The sequence below is a fragment of the Dendrobates tinctorius genome, unplaced genomic scaffold (assembly GCF_039654945.1).
Source record: "Dendrobates tinctorius isolate UK_male_01 unplaced genomic scaffold, ASM3965494v1 ptg000211l, whole genome shotgun sequence".
In the NCBI taxonomy this organism is placed as follows: domain Eukaryota; kingdom Metazoa; phylum Chordata; class Amphibia; order Anura; family Dendrobatidae; genus Dendrobates; species Dendrobates tinctorius.
The window spans coordinates 7,813,019-7,831,438 of NW_027361878.1; the positions used below are offsets into that span (position 1 = coordinate 7,813,019).

Consider the following 18,420-nt stretch of genomic DNA (forward strand, 5'->3'; position numbering starts at 1 on the left):
TGCTTTGCCACCAACACAAGTTAGTGTAGAGAGGTTGTTCTCTGCTCTCAAAATAATTAGATCAGATTTGAGGGCATCCATGAAGGAGGATCTGACAGAGGCAATACTTTTTCTGAGGACAAATTTATAGATTTCTTCTTATTAACTGCATAAAAGTGTTTATTGCATATTTACTTACAGTTTAGAAAAGTTTATAAAAGTTATTTGCTATATTCTAATTGTATTCTAATAAATGTAGTTTTTGCTCTAAGTGGTCTGATTACTTCTATGATGGTGAGAAACTGAATAAGCACGATGTTTAATATTTTACAACAGTAAATTTGTTGTTATGAATTGGCCATTTATGAAGGAGTCGGAGCCTGATAAAATCCAGGAGTCGGAGTCGCAACTGTGGCTTACCGACTCCACAGCCCTGGTCATAGATGAGATGAATCTGTGCTGCACTTTATGCACATGCTCAGTAGTGACCAGAGCTGTGGAGTCATAGATGAGATGAATCTGTGCTGCACTTTATGCACATGCTCAGTAGTGACCAGAGCTGTGGAGTCATACATGAGATGAATCTGTGCTGCACTTTATGTACATGCTCAGTAGTGACCAGTGCTGTGGAGTCAAAGATGAAATGAATATGTGCTGTACTTTATGCCCATGTTCAGTAGTGACCAGTGCTGTGGGGTCGAAGATGAGATGAATCTGTGTTGCAGTTTATGCACATGCTCAGTAGTGACCAGAGCTGTGGGGTCATAGATGAGATGAATCTGTGCTGCACTTTATATACATGCTCAGTAGTGACCAGTGCTGTGGGGTCATAGATGAGATAAATCTGTGCTGCACTTTATGTACATGCTCAGTAGTGACCAGTGCTGTGGAGTCGGAGATGAGATGAATCTGTGCTGCCCTTTATGCACATGCTCAGTAGTGACCAGTGCTGTGGAGTCAGAGATGAGATGAATCTGTGCTGTACTTTATGCACATGCTCAGTAGTGGCCAGTGATGTGGAGTCATAGATGAGATGAATCTGTGCTGCACTTTATGCACATGCTCAGTAGTGACCAGTGCTGTGGGGTCATAGATGAGATGAATCTGTGCTGCACTTTATGCACATGCTCAGTAGTTACCAGTGCTGCAGAGTTGGAGTCAGGGAAATTGAGGAGTCAGAAGTTTGGCCAGCTATGATTGGCAACAGTAGTTCCATAATGGGCAAACTTAGAGGATTGTTGGGCTCTCACTGACTGTGCCTGCTTTACTCTGAGGAGCGTGGGGGTCCCAGCTGAGGGGTGATGATAGGTGCATCCAAATATATTTATTTTATTTAAAGGGATTGTCCACTACTAGGACAACCCCTTCTTAAGCTAAATGTTTGGCCCTAATAAAAACAAATCTATACTCACCTGCCATGCTGGCTCTGTTGGCACTTATGGTCCCAGAGCTGTGATGTGGTGGAATGACGAGTGATAACCAGCTCCCACAATCTGCACTAGCGTCATTGTCTCCGCCTCATGTTCAGTTCGTATGAAGGCGGAGGTTTGGGCTGCATCTGATTTCGGACTTCCTCTTCATGTTCATTTCGACAGGAGGTGAGGACAATGACGCCAGCGTAGATTGGGCGACGGGCACCACGTGTCATTCCACTGCATCACAGCTCTGGGACCATGAGTGCCAACAAAGTCGGCATGGGAGGCGAGTATAGGTTTGTTTATTTTATTGGGGCCAAACATTTAGTTTAAGACAGGGGTTGTCCTAGTAGTGAACAACCCCTTTCATTTGTTTTTGTAACTGCTGGGACCTTCACGGATTCCTAGAACAGGGCTTTGAAGTGTCCCCATGTTATGGATCGTGCCACAACTCCCTTCATTGCCTATGGAACCGATGGAAAAAATGATAACAGCAGCTGACTAGCTCCAGCAATCCCATAGACAATGAAGGGAGTTGTGGAGCACTTGCATAGTCAGAGCCCCATTCTTGGGATCAGTGGGGGGCCGAGCATATGAATTAATAATAATAATAATAATAATAATTTTTATTTATATAGCGCCAACATATTCCGCAGCACTTTACAATTAAGCGGGGACATGTACAGACAATAAATTCAATACAAGTTAAGACAATTCAAACAATGACATTAGGAGTGAGGTCCCTGCTCGCAAGCTTACAATCTACAAGGAAATGGGGGGACACAGTAGGTGAGAAATGCTTGTTAATTCAGGTCTGGCAATTATAATAGGGATTTTCATATAAAGCTGCATGATCCGGTCATCAGCCCGTGTGTTTAAGCGCAATAGACAAGTATCAAGTGCAGTTATCATGTGCATGAAGGGTGTGGAGACAGATGAATAGTAGGGTGCAGATTCAGAATAATATTTGGAAGGAGGGAACAAGGCAAAGTTAGCTTGCTGAGTAGTTGATGTGATAGGCTTCTTTGAAGAGATGGGTTTTCAAAGCGCGCTTGAATAGGTCAGGGCTAGGTATCAGTCTGATCGTCTGGGGAAGTGCATTCCAGAGAGCTGGAGCAGCATGAGAGAAGTCTTGGAGACGGAGGTGCGAGGTTCGGATTACGGGGGATGTTAGTCTTAGGTCATTTGTAGAACGGAGGGCACGTGTAGGGCAATAGACAGAGATGAGAGAGGAGATATAAGGCGGTGCAGAACAGTGGAGAGCTTTGTGGGTGAGAGATGAGTTTATACTGGACCCTGTAGCGAATAGGTAGAATGAATTCTCACCATCAGCAAGTTATACCCTGGCCTATCCACATTTTGAGCTAACTTTCGGTATTGGGAGTAACCCTTTAAGGCTCCAATACGCATTGGAATAGAGTAGGCCAAATCTGCCATAGCTGCCCCAATTCTCCCATAAAGATGAAGTTTGAGATAAGAATTGGGCTGTCGAAAAGTAAAATCAATTGTTTTTAGGGAAGATAAGGCGACAGAGGTGTCTGGCAGAAGCTTACGGCCCCATACACATCAGATGGGCCTCTGCCGAACGTTGCTTTGGCCAAGAGCCGTCTCTTCCATACACAAGAGTTCTTTATGAGAAAGCAGACGACACACATCTCTGCTAAAGTATCTTGAAACAACTTGGCACTCAATTGGTGAAGCAATTTGACAGTTCTTTTATTTGCATCCAGACAAACAAAAAAATATTTGAACGTTTTCGGTCCTACACTGGACCTTCCTCAGAAAACTATTTTCATAGAAGATTACTAGAAGATGATCTGTGAAAGCAAACCCATATTTTAATGGGTCAATTGTCCATGCAAGATATCCTGTGATGCTGGATGTGCTTGAATTTGTAGCGGCAGTGCGCTTCTATGGGGGGTAAACGGATTGCGCTGTAGTATAATTGGCCTGTAGCAGGAGCCCAACTGAATACTGTGGACCAACAAGTAATGTTCATAGGAATAACAACCGTATTGCCCCAGAATGGCGCTTCAGTCCGGACCTGGAGGAGATGTGTGCTGCTCTGTGTGGAAACGAGGATACTTTATGTTTGGTTGGATACCTGACTTAGGCACCTCTGTCTGATTTTCATTGAGTGCCGTGATCTACTCATACACATCTCTGCTGGCAGCCCATCATTGGAGAGCAAAGTGATTGGCAGTCCAAAATCAGACATCTCCCCTGAAAGTCAGCTGGCCCGGCGCCCCCTGTACACAGAATGTGGCCAAATCTGCCGATGTCTGCTGACATTAGCTTAATTGAACCCTGGGGAGCTTGACTCTGCTCTTCCATAGAAAACACATGAATGCTCAACCAAACAGAGCATGCACGTGTACGAGGAAGTCAGGAGAGCTGTGGGATGATCGCGCATTAGGCCACCACTTTGTTTGGCTACGTGTCCACGAGGAGTTTTTGTCGCTGCTTATTTTTGAAGAGCAAAAAAAACGCGGCTTCCAAAAGTTCCGGCAAAGTAGATGGCATTTCTGCAAATCCCACACCCACTGTTTTGGTTTTTTTTTTAAAGCAGCGTAAACGGAACTGTGGTGCGTTTTTTTAAAATCCGCAACATGTCAATTTCGCCAAGTTTTATATGCAGATTTTAACTATAGATAGATTTGCATTACATGCAAAAAGAACCACAGGTGAAAAAAAAAAAAAAAAGACACATGTAATTTGCACATGGCCATCAATACAGTTTGGGCAACACCAAATACTGGGGATGCGCCTCCTGAGGAGACATATTCTGCCCTTACCTGCCTGTCGTGGAGGAGCGCCCCAGGGCAGCCATTGTGGTGACAGGCACCAGCCATAGCATTCCTAGCATGCCTCCGACCAGTCAGCCATATCCTGGATCGCTTACCCAATACATAGACATATATTCTTCCTGGTACATTTAACCATTTCAGAGCCAGGAGGATCCTACGCTGCTGCAAGCAATGACATCCGCCATCTTTATTAATATCCAACATCGGGCAGGCAGATACGCCGCCGACTACTCGCGTATTACAGAAGCAGCATTGCGGCTTACAAGTCTCGTCCACACGCGGTGCAAATACATTTCCTAGAATTTGGGCATACATTGACTTGTCCTCGAGTTTTCCTATCTGACATATCCACTCAGCATTTGCACAATTTGGGGAAAATTTTGATGAAGATTTGAAGGGGTATCACATATAAACAATAATACAACTATATATCATAGGGATAATTGAGAGAAATCTACGACCCGAGACCCCCACTATTCAGTCAATGCATGAGCTACGTGTAGAGAGCAATGTACGGACCCCCACAGACTTACTAGTGGGCCTGTGCGCTCCTCTGTGCACGCAGCTCATGTAGGATTCTCTGGACCAGGACCCCCACTGATCGACAGTATATAACCCCCCTATGATTGATAAAGCTTCTATTTATATAATTGCCTTGTAATGTTTTCATTTCCTGTTCTGTCCAGATGTCACCATATCCCAGAATTCCAAGCGGAGGAAGTTCACCAACCGCCATATTGGGACACCCAAGTGATGGGTGCCTCAATATGGAAACTGCTGCTGGTACCAACCTATTGTGCGGTACCACCAGCGGAACACTGTCGCAACACACACGCTCGCACTCACAGCCTCTTGCGCGGTACCACCAGCGAAACACCGTTGCATCACACACACACTCACATTCACACTCACACAGCCTCTTGCACGGTACCACCAGCGGAACACCATCGCACTGCGCCTGCGTGAATTCTGCGCAGGTGCAGTGAAGCATTCGGCTGATCCTGGCGGCAGATGACGTGTCTACAGGCAGAGGAAGCCGGTCACATTAAAGGGGTTTTCCTACGAACGAAAGTTCATTTTAGAAATTGTCTGTATCTGACCGTGTACGGAGCATACCACATCTCCTGGGCAGGGGAGGAAGGAAAAGACAATACTGACATTACAGCAGAGCATCACAGAGGATTCATTTTGCGAGGTAAAATATTTCACTGACTGTTTTTAAACAATATTTTACCTCACAAAATGAATCCTCTGTGATCCCCCGCTGTAATGTCAGTATTATCTTTTGCTTCCTCCCCTGCCCAGGAGATGTGGTATGTTCTGTACACAATCAGACACAGGGGTGAGAGAGACAGAACCCGGGCGGGTGGGGGACAGCTCAAATGGGACAGCACATGAGGAGAGAACACAGCACAGGAAGGAGAGAGACAGCAGACGAGGGGGATAGCACATGGGGTAGACAGGTCAAAGAAGAGAGCGCAGACGGGAGATGTCAGCACATGGGAAAAGAGAGAGGGGATAGATGGGTGAGCACATGAGGAGGGGGGGGGGGGATTCTCAAAGCTGCAAAGCCTGCCCCCAGCGTGACATTACCGCCCTCCCGATGTGATAGCAGCGGGCCTCCATCTAGTTTTTAAATAATTATCTTGTCACCTAATAATGTAGCCCAGGCATTATGACCATTGGGGCAAGTAAGCATGGGCCAATTTCACAAAAAAGTGGTCCCTTCTCACCACCTAAGCCTGTTTTTTCATGCAAGGCTCTGTTCACACGTTGTGTTTTTCCTGTTCACGTGCCTAAAATGATCGGTTGTATCTGTCAATAATAACAAATGGGGGCCCCCTCAGCTTCCCCATTGTGTAAGTGACACAACTAATCACTTTCATACGTGAATTCCGCTTGTCTTTTCAGTAAATGGAATAAGCAGAAGTGTGAACACGGCCTGACAATATTGTTTGAGGGTTTTAGCCTTAGGCCGGAGTCACCCTACAGCGAGATACGGCTGAGTCTCGCAGGTTAAAACCAAGCTCCGGCACTCCGGAGCGGCGCGTGCAGCTCCATGTATTGCTGTGCGGCTGCACACTGCGCTCCGGAGAGCCGGCGCCAGAGCTTGGTTTCAACCTGTGTGATCCCGGCCTCATGGCAAAAACTGGACTGATAAGTATTAAAAAAAAATGCAAGAGAGAAAATAATAAAAATACAGTAAACTTCACGTCAAAGAGACCCGCCATTACCGCCTACCCTATGTTGCGGAGGGGGGGTTCAGACATAAGCCCCGATGGGGCAACTGAGTGTGGACTAACACAAGATCAGGAATATCCACACCTCCACTGTCGCCCCCCATTAAGATCCCCCCTCGTCCTAAGAAGCCACGGCCTGGTGAACCATTCATTAAATTAAATCCTATTGATTTCTATGGCGGCAGAGGAATCTGCTACTCGTTCCTGGCCGGCTCCAACACAACCCCAGCAGACAAGCAACAGCGAGACCACCAGTGGGACAAAACAGAGGGCCCCGAACTGGGCAGCCCCTATAACAGTGTACTAAGCACTGATCTGGGGGAACACGGCACACGTCTACCGTTGGAGGACGGCCGGATCCCACGGCTACGACGCCATCTCCCTGCAGGTGACATCAATGCGTCAGGTACATAAAGGGGGTCTCAGATTACAAAATACACATTACTGGAGAATGTAAAGTTAATGGGGGTTGAATTTTGTAGGATCCTCACGTGTGTGAACGGCTCATGAGCAGCACGGTCCAATACAGTGCCTGTAATGCTTCATTTCCCCTGCGGAGGCGCTGTAGGAGAAATAAACACTTGCAGCAGGATTCCCCCACAGATGACAGCTGATGGCAGATTACTATGGACCCTTCTGATAAGTGACCTGTCCAGAGACCCCCACAGGCTGAGTTCTTCTATTCCCTGAGGGCCACCTGTGCGCTCTGCGGTGCAGGTACCGCTCTGACCCCTGTACACACAGTGCGGTATACACCTCCTGTACAATACACCCACAGCAGCTCCAGTCTGAGCCGCGCACTCACCCCGAGTCTGCCCGCTCCTTCTAGGGCACCAGGATCAGCTCACACGGCGGCTGCAAATCTTCCCGGACAGAGAGAGCAAGACGAGCCGGAGACTGAGGAAGAGCAGCGGCTGCAGACCACACCCCGCAGGCCCCGCCGCTCAACCCTGCAGAGACTCGTGCAAAGTGATCTGCTAGAGAGGAGGCGCCACCTACAGCACACTGACAGCACTGCACTGTTGTGTGTGACCAGCAGGACTGACACAAGTATACACTGTGGAGCACATTATGCTCAGTGGGGTCACAGAAGAGTATAGAATATCTCACAACTTTTACAAAAGTAATTTTCCTCCCATTGAAGCCCCTGGATCGGATTACCTTTTCATTGCCCCCATAATGTATGATCCCAACAGAAGTTAATGACCAGCCCAATTTTTACAATTCTGACCACTGTCCCTTTATGAGGTAATAGCTCTGGAACGCTTCCATGGATCCCGGTGTGTTATGAACTGGTCACCAAGGACGATGGCAGGAATAAGCTAGGCCACCAGGAAACCAGAGAGGTTGGTAACTTAGTGGATTGCAGACCCCTGATCCTATCCACACAACTAGCAGTAGCCGTGGAGCGTTCCTACGATGCCCTAGATGCCTCGGCACAGTCGGAGAGCTTACTCAGCCTAAAGCAAGAAAGGTGAAATCTAAACCGCCCCGGAGTAGAACCCCAAAGAAATAGATAGCCCGCAAACAGATATTGTCAGTGAGACAAGGTGAAAACACAAACGCAGGTAGAAAAATAGACTGAGCAAATGATGGGGCCTCAACTTACTAGACAGGACAGGAAATGAAAGACACTGTCTGCAATCACGCAAAAAACCCTGCAAAAAGTCCAACACGTCTGATGTACAAAAAAACACTGAGGTCCCACGACCTCGCCCCCACTATATCAGCACTCCGGTATGAACTGGCAGCAAAGCAAAAGAGACTAATATAACAGGGGACTGAACCGACTGACACAAGCTGTAACATATGGAGCGGGGTCCAGCACTGCCCCCAGCAGGGAGCACGCTGAACCCTCACAACAAGCAGAAAGAGGCAAAACCAGATCAGATGCAAAGGATTAGCAAATGAACAACGTAATTGAAAAATGCAGGATCAGGTAGGAGACATCAGACCTCAGAATGCTCAGGAAGAACTAATCACCAGCAGGGATTGAAGGAAGCCTGCTGACTTAAATACTCCAATCAGTAACCCCAGATCTCCAATCATCATCATCAGGTGGTAGACCTCTGTCAATCTGGCCAGCTCCACTACCCACAGTAACCACCAGAGGGAGCCCCGACTCAGAAGTAAGAGAATTCACAACAGTACCCCCCTCTTGAGGAGGGGGTCACCGAACTCTCATCCACGCCGATCAGGATGGGCCTGGTGAAAAGCACAAACCAATCTCTCGGCATGAATGTCAGAAGCAGAGACCCAAGAATTATCCTCCTGGCCATAATCTTTCCACTTGACCAAGTGCTGGAGTCTCTGTCTAGCTAGACGAGAATCCAATATCTCTTCTCTACCTCATGCTCCAAATTACCCTTATCCAGTGTTGGACTGGGGTGTCAAGGGCCCACCAGTAACATTGACATTGGGGGGCCCACTTTTCATCTGCATATAAATGTTACACAACCCTGGTTCACAAATGTACCTATATCTCTATATAATAAACTGGGTAGTTTGGTTACTGAATGATGAGATGCTGCATTTTTCTGTACAGAGTAAATCATGTGAATTATGCCAAGTACTGCCCATACAGTGGGGTTGGGGGCCCACCGGGGGATTCCCCTGCTCCCCTATGGGCCAGTCCGAACCTGCCCTTAACCTATACAGGGTCAGGGGGCACCGCCATGGAAACTACTGGCTCCACAAACCTCTTCAACAAAGATTTATGAAAAACATTATGAATCTTAAACGTAACTGGAAGAGACAAACGGAAAGAAACATGGTTAAGGATTTCCAAAATCTTATAAGGTCCAATGAACCTAGGCTTGAATTTTGAAGATGCAACCTTCATAGGATTATTTTTGGAAGACAACCAAACCATATCACCCACTTTAAACCGGGGACCAATGGTCCTATGTTGGTTGGAAAACCGTTGGGCCTTTTCCTGAGAGTGGGACAACTCATCTACCACTTGGTCCCAAATCCGCCGCACTCTCTCCACCACAGAATCCACACTTGGACAGGCCGAAGCCTCCACCTGCCCCGAAGAAAATCGAGGATGAAACCCAAAGTTACAGAAAAAAGGAGAGATCAAAGTGGCAGAACTAGCCCTATTGTTTAGCGCGAATTCGGCCAAGGGCAAAAATGAGACCCAGTCATCTTGATCAGCAGATATGAAACATTTCAAATAGGATTCCAAAGTATGGTTTGTTCTCTCAGTCTGCCCATTGGTCTGAGGATGAAATGCAGAGGAGAAAGACAACTGAATTTCCAGTTTGGAACAAAAAGCTCTCCAAAATCTGGAAACAAACTGAACTCCTTTGTCCGACATAATGTTCTCAGGAATCCCGTGCAAACGAACCACCTGTTGTAAAAACAAGGGTACCAACTCAGAAGAAGATGGCAACTTTGGGAGTGGTACAAGATGGACCATCTTAGAAAATCTATCACAGATCACCCAGATAACAGTCATTCTCTGAGAGACAGGGAGATCAGAAATAAAATCCATTGAGATATGGGTCCATGGCCTCCTGGGCACCGGCAGGGGCATTAACAAACCACTAGAACGAGAACAGGGTTTGGACCGAGAACAAGTCCCACAGGACTGCACAAAACTCTTGACATCACGAGATAAGGCAGGCCACCAAAAAGACCGACTCACCAAATCTCTAGTACCAAAAATACCTGGATGACCAGCTAACGCAGAGCAATGAATTTCAGACATTACTCTTCTCCTCCACTGGTCAGGGACATACAATTTTCCCATAGGGCATCGTTCGGGTTTGTCCTCCTGAAATTTCTTCAGGGCATGTCTCAAATCGGGTGAGATGGCGGAAAGAACTACACCCTCATTTAGAAAGGTAGTAGGCTCGGTCACATCAAGAGAATCCGCAAATAAACTCTTAGAAAGGGCGTCTGCCTTAACATTCTTAGTGCCCGAAAGAAAGGAGACCACAAAATTAAAACACATGAAAAACAAGGCCTACCTAGCCTGTCTAGGATTCAAGCACTTGGCTGATTCAAGATAAATCAAATTCTTGTGGTCGGTGAGGACCACAACTTGGTGTCTAGCTCCCTCCAACCAATGTCTCCACTCTTCAAATGCCCGCTTCATGGCCAACAATTCCCGATTCCCAACGCCATAGTTACATTCAGATGGGGAAAATTTTCAAGAAAAGAAGGCACAGGGATTCATCTTAGAGGTTACTGGATCTCTTTGGGACAAAACGGCTCCTGCACCAGTCTCAGAAGCATCTATCTCCACCTGAAATGGGAGTGAAACATAAGGTTGCCGTAGAACCGGAGCAGAAGTGAATCTCCGCTTAAGCTCCTGAAATGCCGAGACTGCCTCTGGAGACCAATTCACCACATCAGCGCCCTTTTTGGTCAAATCTGTCAGTGGTTTAACAATACCAGAAAAATTACTTATAAATTTACGGTAGAAATTAGCAAAAGCCAAAAACTTCTGAAAAGCCTTCAGAGAAGTGGACTGAACCCAATCATAAATGTCCTGTACCTTGTCCGGGTCCATTTCAATAGCAGACGGGGACAAAATGAATCCCAAAAATGAAATCCTCTGTACACCAAAGAGACATTTCGATCCCTTAACATACAGAGTATTTTCCCTCAAAATCCGGAACACAGTCCGGACATGTTCCACATGGGAATCCCAATCACTGGAAAAGATCAAAATATCATCCAGATAAATGATCAAAAACTTATCCACAAGGTCCCAAAAAATATAGTTCATAAAAGATTGGAAGACGGAAGGGGCATTAGTGAGCCCAAAAGGCATCACCAGGTACTCAAAATGTCCCTCCGGGTTATTAAATGCCATCTTCCATTTATCCCCGTGCTTGATGCGAATAAGATTATACGCCCCCCTGAGGTCAAGTTTGGTAAACCAACAAGCACTTTTAACTCTGGAAAATAAATCAGAAATCAGGGGTAACGGGTACTGATATTTAACAGCGATTTTGTTAAGGGAACGATAGTCAATACATGGCCTTAATGAGCCATCTTTTTGGCCACAAAAAAACCCCCAGCACCTAAAGGTGAAAAGGATGGTCTGATATGACCATTCTCCCATGACTCCTTGATATAAGATCACATAGCATCATGTTCAGGTACCGATAAGTTGAAAAGCCGACCCTTGGGAAATTTACAACCGGGCATTAACTCAATTGCACAGTCATTACTCCTATGAGGAGGCAAAGACGTGAACTTACTCTCACTAAATAAATACATCAGAAAAATCAGCCAAATAGTCAGGAATATCATGAGACTGGGAAGAGGTGGAGAAAACAGGAGTGTCACTAAGAACACATTGACAACCCCAACTCACCCCAGACACAGATTTCCAATCCAAAACAGGATTATGAGTTTGCAACCAAGGAAAACCCAGTACAATAATATAATGCAAATTGTGTAACACCAAAAATATACAATTCTCTTGGTGGTCCGGGGCAACTCACATTCTCACCTGGGTCCAAAACTGGGGTTTATTCTCTGCCAAAGGAGTAGCATCAATACCCCTCAAAGGAATAGGAGTCCGCAGGGGTACCATGGGAAAACCTCAATGTTTGGCAAAGTCAAAATCCATCAGATTCAAAGCTGCTCCTGAATCAGCAAAAGCCTTAGCGGAAAATGTAGACAAGGAGCAGATCAAGGTAACCACCAAAAGGAACTTAGACTGTACACTGCCCACCGCAAATGCGTGAGCAAAACACTTTTATCGTTTAGGGCAGACAGAAATAGTATGAGAGGCGTCCCCACAAAAAAAACACTACTTATTACACCTTCTAAACTCTTGACGTTGCGCCCTAGACAAAACCCTATCACACTGCATGGGTTCAGAAGTTCGTTTCAAAAGCGGCACCGCCTCTCGTGTAGTTTTATGTTCACGTAAATGTCGATCAATTTGAATGGCCAATGACATAGAGTCATCAAGACCAGAGGGGACAGGAAATCCCACCGTAACATCTTTTACGGTTTCTGCCAGACCCTTCTGAAAGAGAGCTGCTAGTGCATCATCATTCCATTTAGTAAGGACCGCCCACTTTTGGAATTTTTGACAATATAACTCTGCAGAATCCTGACCCTGGTTCAATGCCAATAAGGTTTTCTCAGCTTGTTCAATAACATTAGGTTCATCATACAACAACCCCAGGGCCTGAAAAAACGCATCCTGTTATGAATGAGTCACCGTAGGAGGCAAAAACAGAAATACTAGCTAAGTCCAGAAAACCAGAGAAGTTGGCAGCTATCGGATTGCAGACCCCTGAACCTATCAACAACAACTAGCAGTAGCCGTGGGGGTTCCTACGGTGCCCTAGACCCCTCGATCACAGCCGGAGAACTAAATAGCCTAAAGACAGAAAGGGAAATCTAAACTGCCCCAGAGCAGACCCCAAAGCAATAGGCAGCCCCCAACATATAATGACGGTGAAGCAAGATGAAAAAACACTCACACAGATAGAAAGATAGGCTGAGCAAACGATGGGGCCCAAGCTAACTAAATAGGACAGGATAGAAAAGCTGCTGTCTGCAATCCGCCAAAACCCTATCAAAACAAGAGCCAACAGACTGATAGGGAAAAAAGCCCTGAAGACGCTAGGCTTCAAAAAGACTATATCAGTACTCAGGTATTTTCTGAAGACAGAGCAAAAAGGAATTCAGCTCACCCCAGCAGGGAATGGCAGAAATCCAGAAAAACAAGGCAAAACAAAACCAAAACACAAATGCTAAAAGCAGAGCAGAAAACTTAGCTTTTGAGGAGCAGGAATCAGACTGGTCTCCTAGAATCCCTCTGAGAAATCACCAGCAAGGCAGAAGGGCGTCGGCTGCCTTATATCCAGTCAGCAATTCCAGTCACCCAGTCATCATCATCCTGCTCAGGTGCTTGGTAATCAGCCTCACTACCTTCCTTCACCATAAGAGGGAGTTCATCAGACCTCAATGGTGAAGGGGAAAATGAACTCACAACAGTACCTCCCCCTTGAGGAGGGGTCACCGAACCCTCATCCACGCCACCAGGGCGATCAGGGTGAGACCGATGAAAGGCACGCACCAATCTTTTGGCATGAATATCAGAGGCAGAGACCCAGGAATTATCCTCCTGACCATAACCCTTCCACTTAACCAAATACTGGAGTCTCGGTCTAGCCAGACGGGAATCCAGTATCTTCTCTACCTCATATTCCATGTTACCTTCAACCAATACAGGGTCCAGAGGTGCCACCCCAGGAACAACTGGTTCAACAAACCTCTTCAACAAGGACTTATGAAACACATTATGGATTTTAAATGTGACAGGAAGAGCCAAACAAAAAGAGACCGGATTAATAATCTCCAAAATCTTGTAAGGTCCAATAAATCTAGGCTTAAACTTAGGAGAAGCCACCTTCATAGCGATATTTTTTGATGATAACCAAACCATATCACCAACCTTAAACTGGGGACCAATGGTCCTATGTCGGTTGGAAAACCGCTGGGCCTTTTCCTGGGAGAGAGACAACTTATCCACCACTTGGTCCCAGATCTGGTGCATTCTCTCCACCACAGTGTCAACACCTGGGCAGGCAGAAGGTTCCACCTGCCCTGAAGAAAATCGAGGATGAAACCCAAAGTTACAAAAAAAAGGTGACATCAAAGTGGCAGAACTAGCTCTATTATTTAAAGCAAATTCGGCCAAGGGCAAAAATGAAACCCAATCATCCTGATCAGCGGAAATAAAACATCTCAAATACGACTCCAAGGTCTGGTTTGTTCTCTCTGTCTGCCCATTGGTCTGAGGGTGAAAAGCAGAGGAGAAGGACAACTGAATTCCAAGCTTGGAACAGAAAGTCCTCCAAAATCTAGACACAAACTGAACTCCTCTGTCAGATACAATGTTCTCAGGAATCCCGTGCAAGCGAGCCACCTGTTGCAAAAACAGGGGCACCAACTCAGAGGAAGATGGCAACTTAGGGAGTGGTACAAGATGAACCATCTTAGAGAACCTATCACAAATCACCCAAATAACAGTCATTCTCTGAGAGACAGGCATATCAGAGATGAAATCCATTGAAATATGGGTCCATGGCCTCCTGGGGACCGGCAAAGGCATCAGCAACCCACTAGAGCGAGAACAAGGTTTAGACCGGGAGCAACTCCCACAGGACTGCACAAAATTCCTGACATCACGAGACAAGGCGGGCCACCAAAACGACAGACTCACCAGATCTCTAGTACCAAAAATACCTGGATGACCAGCCAATGCAGAGCAATGAACTTCAGACATCACTCTCTTCTTCAGCTGATCATGAACATACAACTTTCCACTGGGACAACGCTCAGGTTTGTCCTCCTGGAACTCTAGCAGAGCACATCTCAAATCGGGCGAGATGGCAGAAAGAACTACCCCCTCACCTAAGATGGTAGCAGGCTTGGTCACAACAGGAGAATCAGCAAAGAAACTCCTAGAGAGAGCGTCAGCCTTGACATTCTTAGTGCCAGGAAGAAAAGAGACCACAAAATCAAAACGTGTAAAAGACAAGGCCCACCTAGCCTGTCTAGGGTTCAAGCGTTTGGCCGACTCCAGGTAAATCAAATTCTTGTGGTCAGTGAGGACCACGACTTGATGTTTAGCTCCCTCCAACCAATGTCTCCACTCTATGCCCATTTCATGGCTAACAGTTCCCGATTCCCCACATCATAGTTACGTTCAGATGGAGAGAACTTTTGGGAAAAGAAAGCACAGGGATTCATTTTAGATGTTACAGGATCCTTTTGGGACAAAACAGCTCCTGCACCAATCTCAGAAGCGTCCACCTCTACCTGGAACGGGAGTGAGACATCAGGTTGCCGCAAAAGCGGGGCAGAAGTGAATCTTCGCTTCAGCTCCTGAAAGGAAGAAACAGCCTCCGGAGACCAATTCAACACATCAGCACCCTTCTTAGTCAGATCAGTCAATGGTTTGGCAATACTAGAAAATTTTGCTATAAATTTCCGATAAAAATTAGCAAAACCCAAAAACTTCTGGAGGGCCTTCAAAGAAGTGGGCTGAACCCAATCATAAATGGCCTGTACCTTGGCCCGGGTCCATTTCAGTAGTTGACGGAGACAAAATAAATCCCAAAAATGAAATCCTCTGTACCCCAAAAAGGCATTTCGATCCTTTGACATACAGGGAATTCTCCCTCAAGATCCGGAACACAGTCCGAACATGTTCCACATGAGAATCCCAATCCTTGGAGAAGATCAAAATATCATCCAGATAGATAATGAAAAATTTATCCTCAAAGTCCCGGAAAATGTCGTTCATGAAGCACTGGAAGACAGAAGGGGCATTAGTGAGCCCAAAAGGCATCACGAGGTACTCAAAATGTCCCTCCGGAGTATTAAACGCCGTCTTCCATTCATCCCCATGCTTAATGCGAATAAGATTATACGCCCCCTGAGGTCAAGCTTGGTAAACCAGCAAGCACCTTTAACTCTGGAGAATAGATCCGAAATCAGGGGTAACGGATACTGATATTTAATAGTAATTTTGTTGAAGGCACGATAATCAATACAAGGTCTTAATGAACCATCCTTTTTGGCCACGAAAAAAAAACCCAGCACCTAAGGGTGAAGAGGATGGTCTAATATGACCTTTCTCCAACGCCTCCTTAATATAGGATCGCATAGCCTCGTGCTCAGGTACAGATAAATTGAAGAGCCGACCCTTGGGAAATTTACACCCAGGGCTCAGTTCAATTGCACAGTCATAACTCCTATGAGGAGGCAGAGACGCAGACTCATGCTCACGAAATACATCATAAAAGTCCGCCAAATAGTCAGGAACATCATGCGACTGAGGAGAGGTGGAAAAAACCGGAGCCTCACTAAGGGCACACCGACAACCCCAACTCACCACAGACACAGATTTCCAATCCAAAACTGGATTATGAATTTGCAACCAGGGAAACCCCAGAACAATGGTATCATGCAAATTATGCAACACCAAAAATCTGCAATTTTCTTGATGGTCTGGGGCGACCCGCATTACCACCTGGGTACAAAACTGAGGTTTATTTTTCGCCAAAGGAGTAGCATCAATCCCCCTCAAAGGGATAGGCGTCCGCAGAGGTGTCATCCGAAATCCACAACGTTTAGCAAAATCCAAGTCCATTAGGTTAAGGGCTGCTCCCGAATCCACAAAAGCCTTGGTGGAAAATGTGGACAGGGAGCAGATCAGAGTAATTGCCAGAAGAAACTTAGGTTGAACACCACCAACAGAAAACGTGTGTGCAAAACGTTTCTCTCGTTTAGGACAGACAGAAATAATATGCGAGGCATCTCCACAAAAAAACACAGCTTATTACACCTTCTGAACTCCTGACGTTGCTCCCTGGACAAAACTCTATCACATTGCATAGGTTCAGACACTTGTTCAACAGGTGGCAACACCTCTCGTGCAGTCCTGCGTTCACGTAAACGCCGATCAACCTGAATGGCTAATGACATAGAATCGGCAAGACCGGAGGGAACAGGAAATCCCACCATAGTATCTTTTATGTCTTCTGACAAACCCTTCCGAAAGAGAGCTGCCAAGGCATTATCATTCCAGGTAGTAAGGACCGCCCACTTTCGGAATTTTTGACAGTACAATTCTGCAGAATCTCGACCCTGGCTCAATGCCAACAGGGTCTTTTCAGCCTGATCAATAGCATTAGGTTCATCATACAACAACCCCAAGGCTTGAAAAAATGCGTTCACATTAGTCAGAATAGGATCATCTGGTTTCAAAGAAAACGCCCAATCCTGGGGATCGCCACGCAGCAAAGAGATGACAATTTTAACCCGCTGCGTGGAGCTCCCTGACGAGTTAGGCTTTAAGGCAAAAAATAATTTACAATTATTTTTGAAATTCAAAAATTTAGACCGATCCCCAAAAAACACATCAGGAGTAGGGATCTTTGGTTCAGCAGCATGTGAATGAGCAAGGTAGGCGGAAATTCCCCGCACTTCCGCAGTGAGCTGCTCCACACGATCAGACAATTGCTTTATCTCCATTGAGAGAAAAAAAAAATTCCCCCTACGGCCTCAGAGATATAGAGGAAAAAATACACACACTTTTTTTTTTACAATTCTTTCCTGCTATTGAGTACCCTAGGATCTACGGTATGGCTGGTGATTCTGTTATGAATGAGTCACCGTAGGAGGCAAAAACAGAAATACTAGCTAAGTCCAGAAAACCAGAGAAGTTGGCAGCTATCGGATTGCAGACCCCTGAACCTATCAACAACTAGCAGTAGCCGTGGGGGGTTCCTACGGTGCCCTAGACCCCTCGATCACAGCCGGAGAACTAAATAGCCTAAAGACAGAAAGGGAAATCTAAACTGCCCCAGAGCAGACCCCAAAGCAATAGGCAGCCCCCAACATATAATGACGGTGAAGCAAGATGAAAAAACACTCACACAGATAGAAAGATAGGCTGAGCAAACGATGGGGCCCAAGCTAACTAAATAGGACAGGATAGAAAAGCTGCTGTCTGCAGTCCGCCAAAACCCTATCAAAACAAGAGCCAACAGACTGATAGGGAAAAAAGCCCTGAAGACGCTAGGCTTCAAAAAGACTATATCAGTACTCAGATATTTTCTGAAGACAGAGCAAAAAGGAATTCAGCTCACCCCAGCAGGGAATGGCAGAAATCCAGCAAAACAAAACCAAAACACAAATGCTAAAAGCAGAGCAGAAAACTTAGCTTTTGAGGAGCAGGAATCAGACTGGTCTCCTAGAATCCCTCTGAGAAATCACCAGCAAGGCAGAAGGGCGTTGGCTGCCTTATATCCAGTCAGCAATTCCAGTCACCCAGCCATTTTCATCCTGCTCAGGTGCTTGGTAATCAGCCTCACTACCTTCCTTCACCAGAAGAGGGAGTTGATCAGACCTCAATGGTGAAGGGGAAAGTGAACTCACAACAGCATCCACATTAGCCAGAATAGGATCTCCAGGTGTCATGGA

At 46.0% G+C, this 18,420-nt stretch overlaps 1 protein-coding gene across 2 annotated transcripts in view; it reads right to left on the reverse strand.

The window, feature by feature from the left end:
* Positions 1-8,411, reverse strand: part of CD151 (CD151 molecule (Raph blood group)) — a 52,705-nt gene extending 44,294 nt beyond the window's left edge. The window contains exon 1 of one of the 2 annotated variants that reach the window (XM_073554369.1): positions 8,397-8,411. The gene's annotated coding sequence lies outside the window, so the exon portion shown is untranslated. Of the gene's footprint in view, positions 1-7,246; positions 7,452-8,396 lie in introns of those variants that run through there. The other variant, XM_073554367.1, reaches the window with a different exon arrangement.
* Between the last annotated feature and the right edge of the window lie 10,009 nt (positions 8,412-18,420).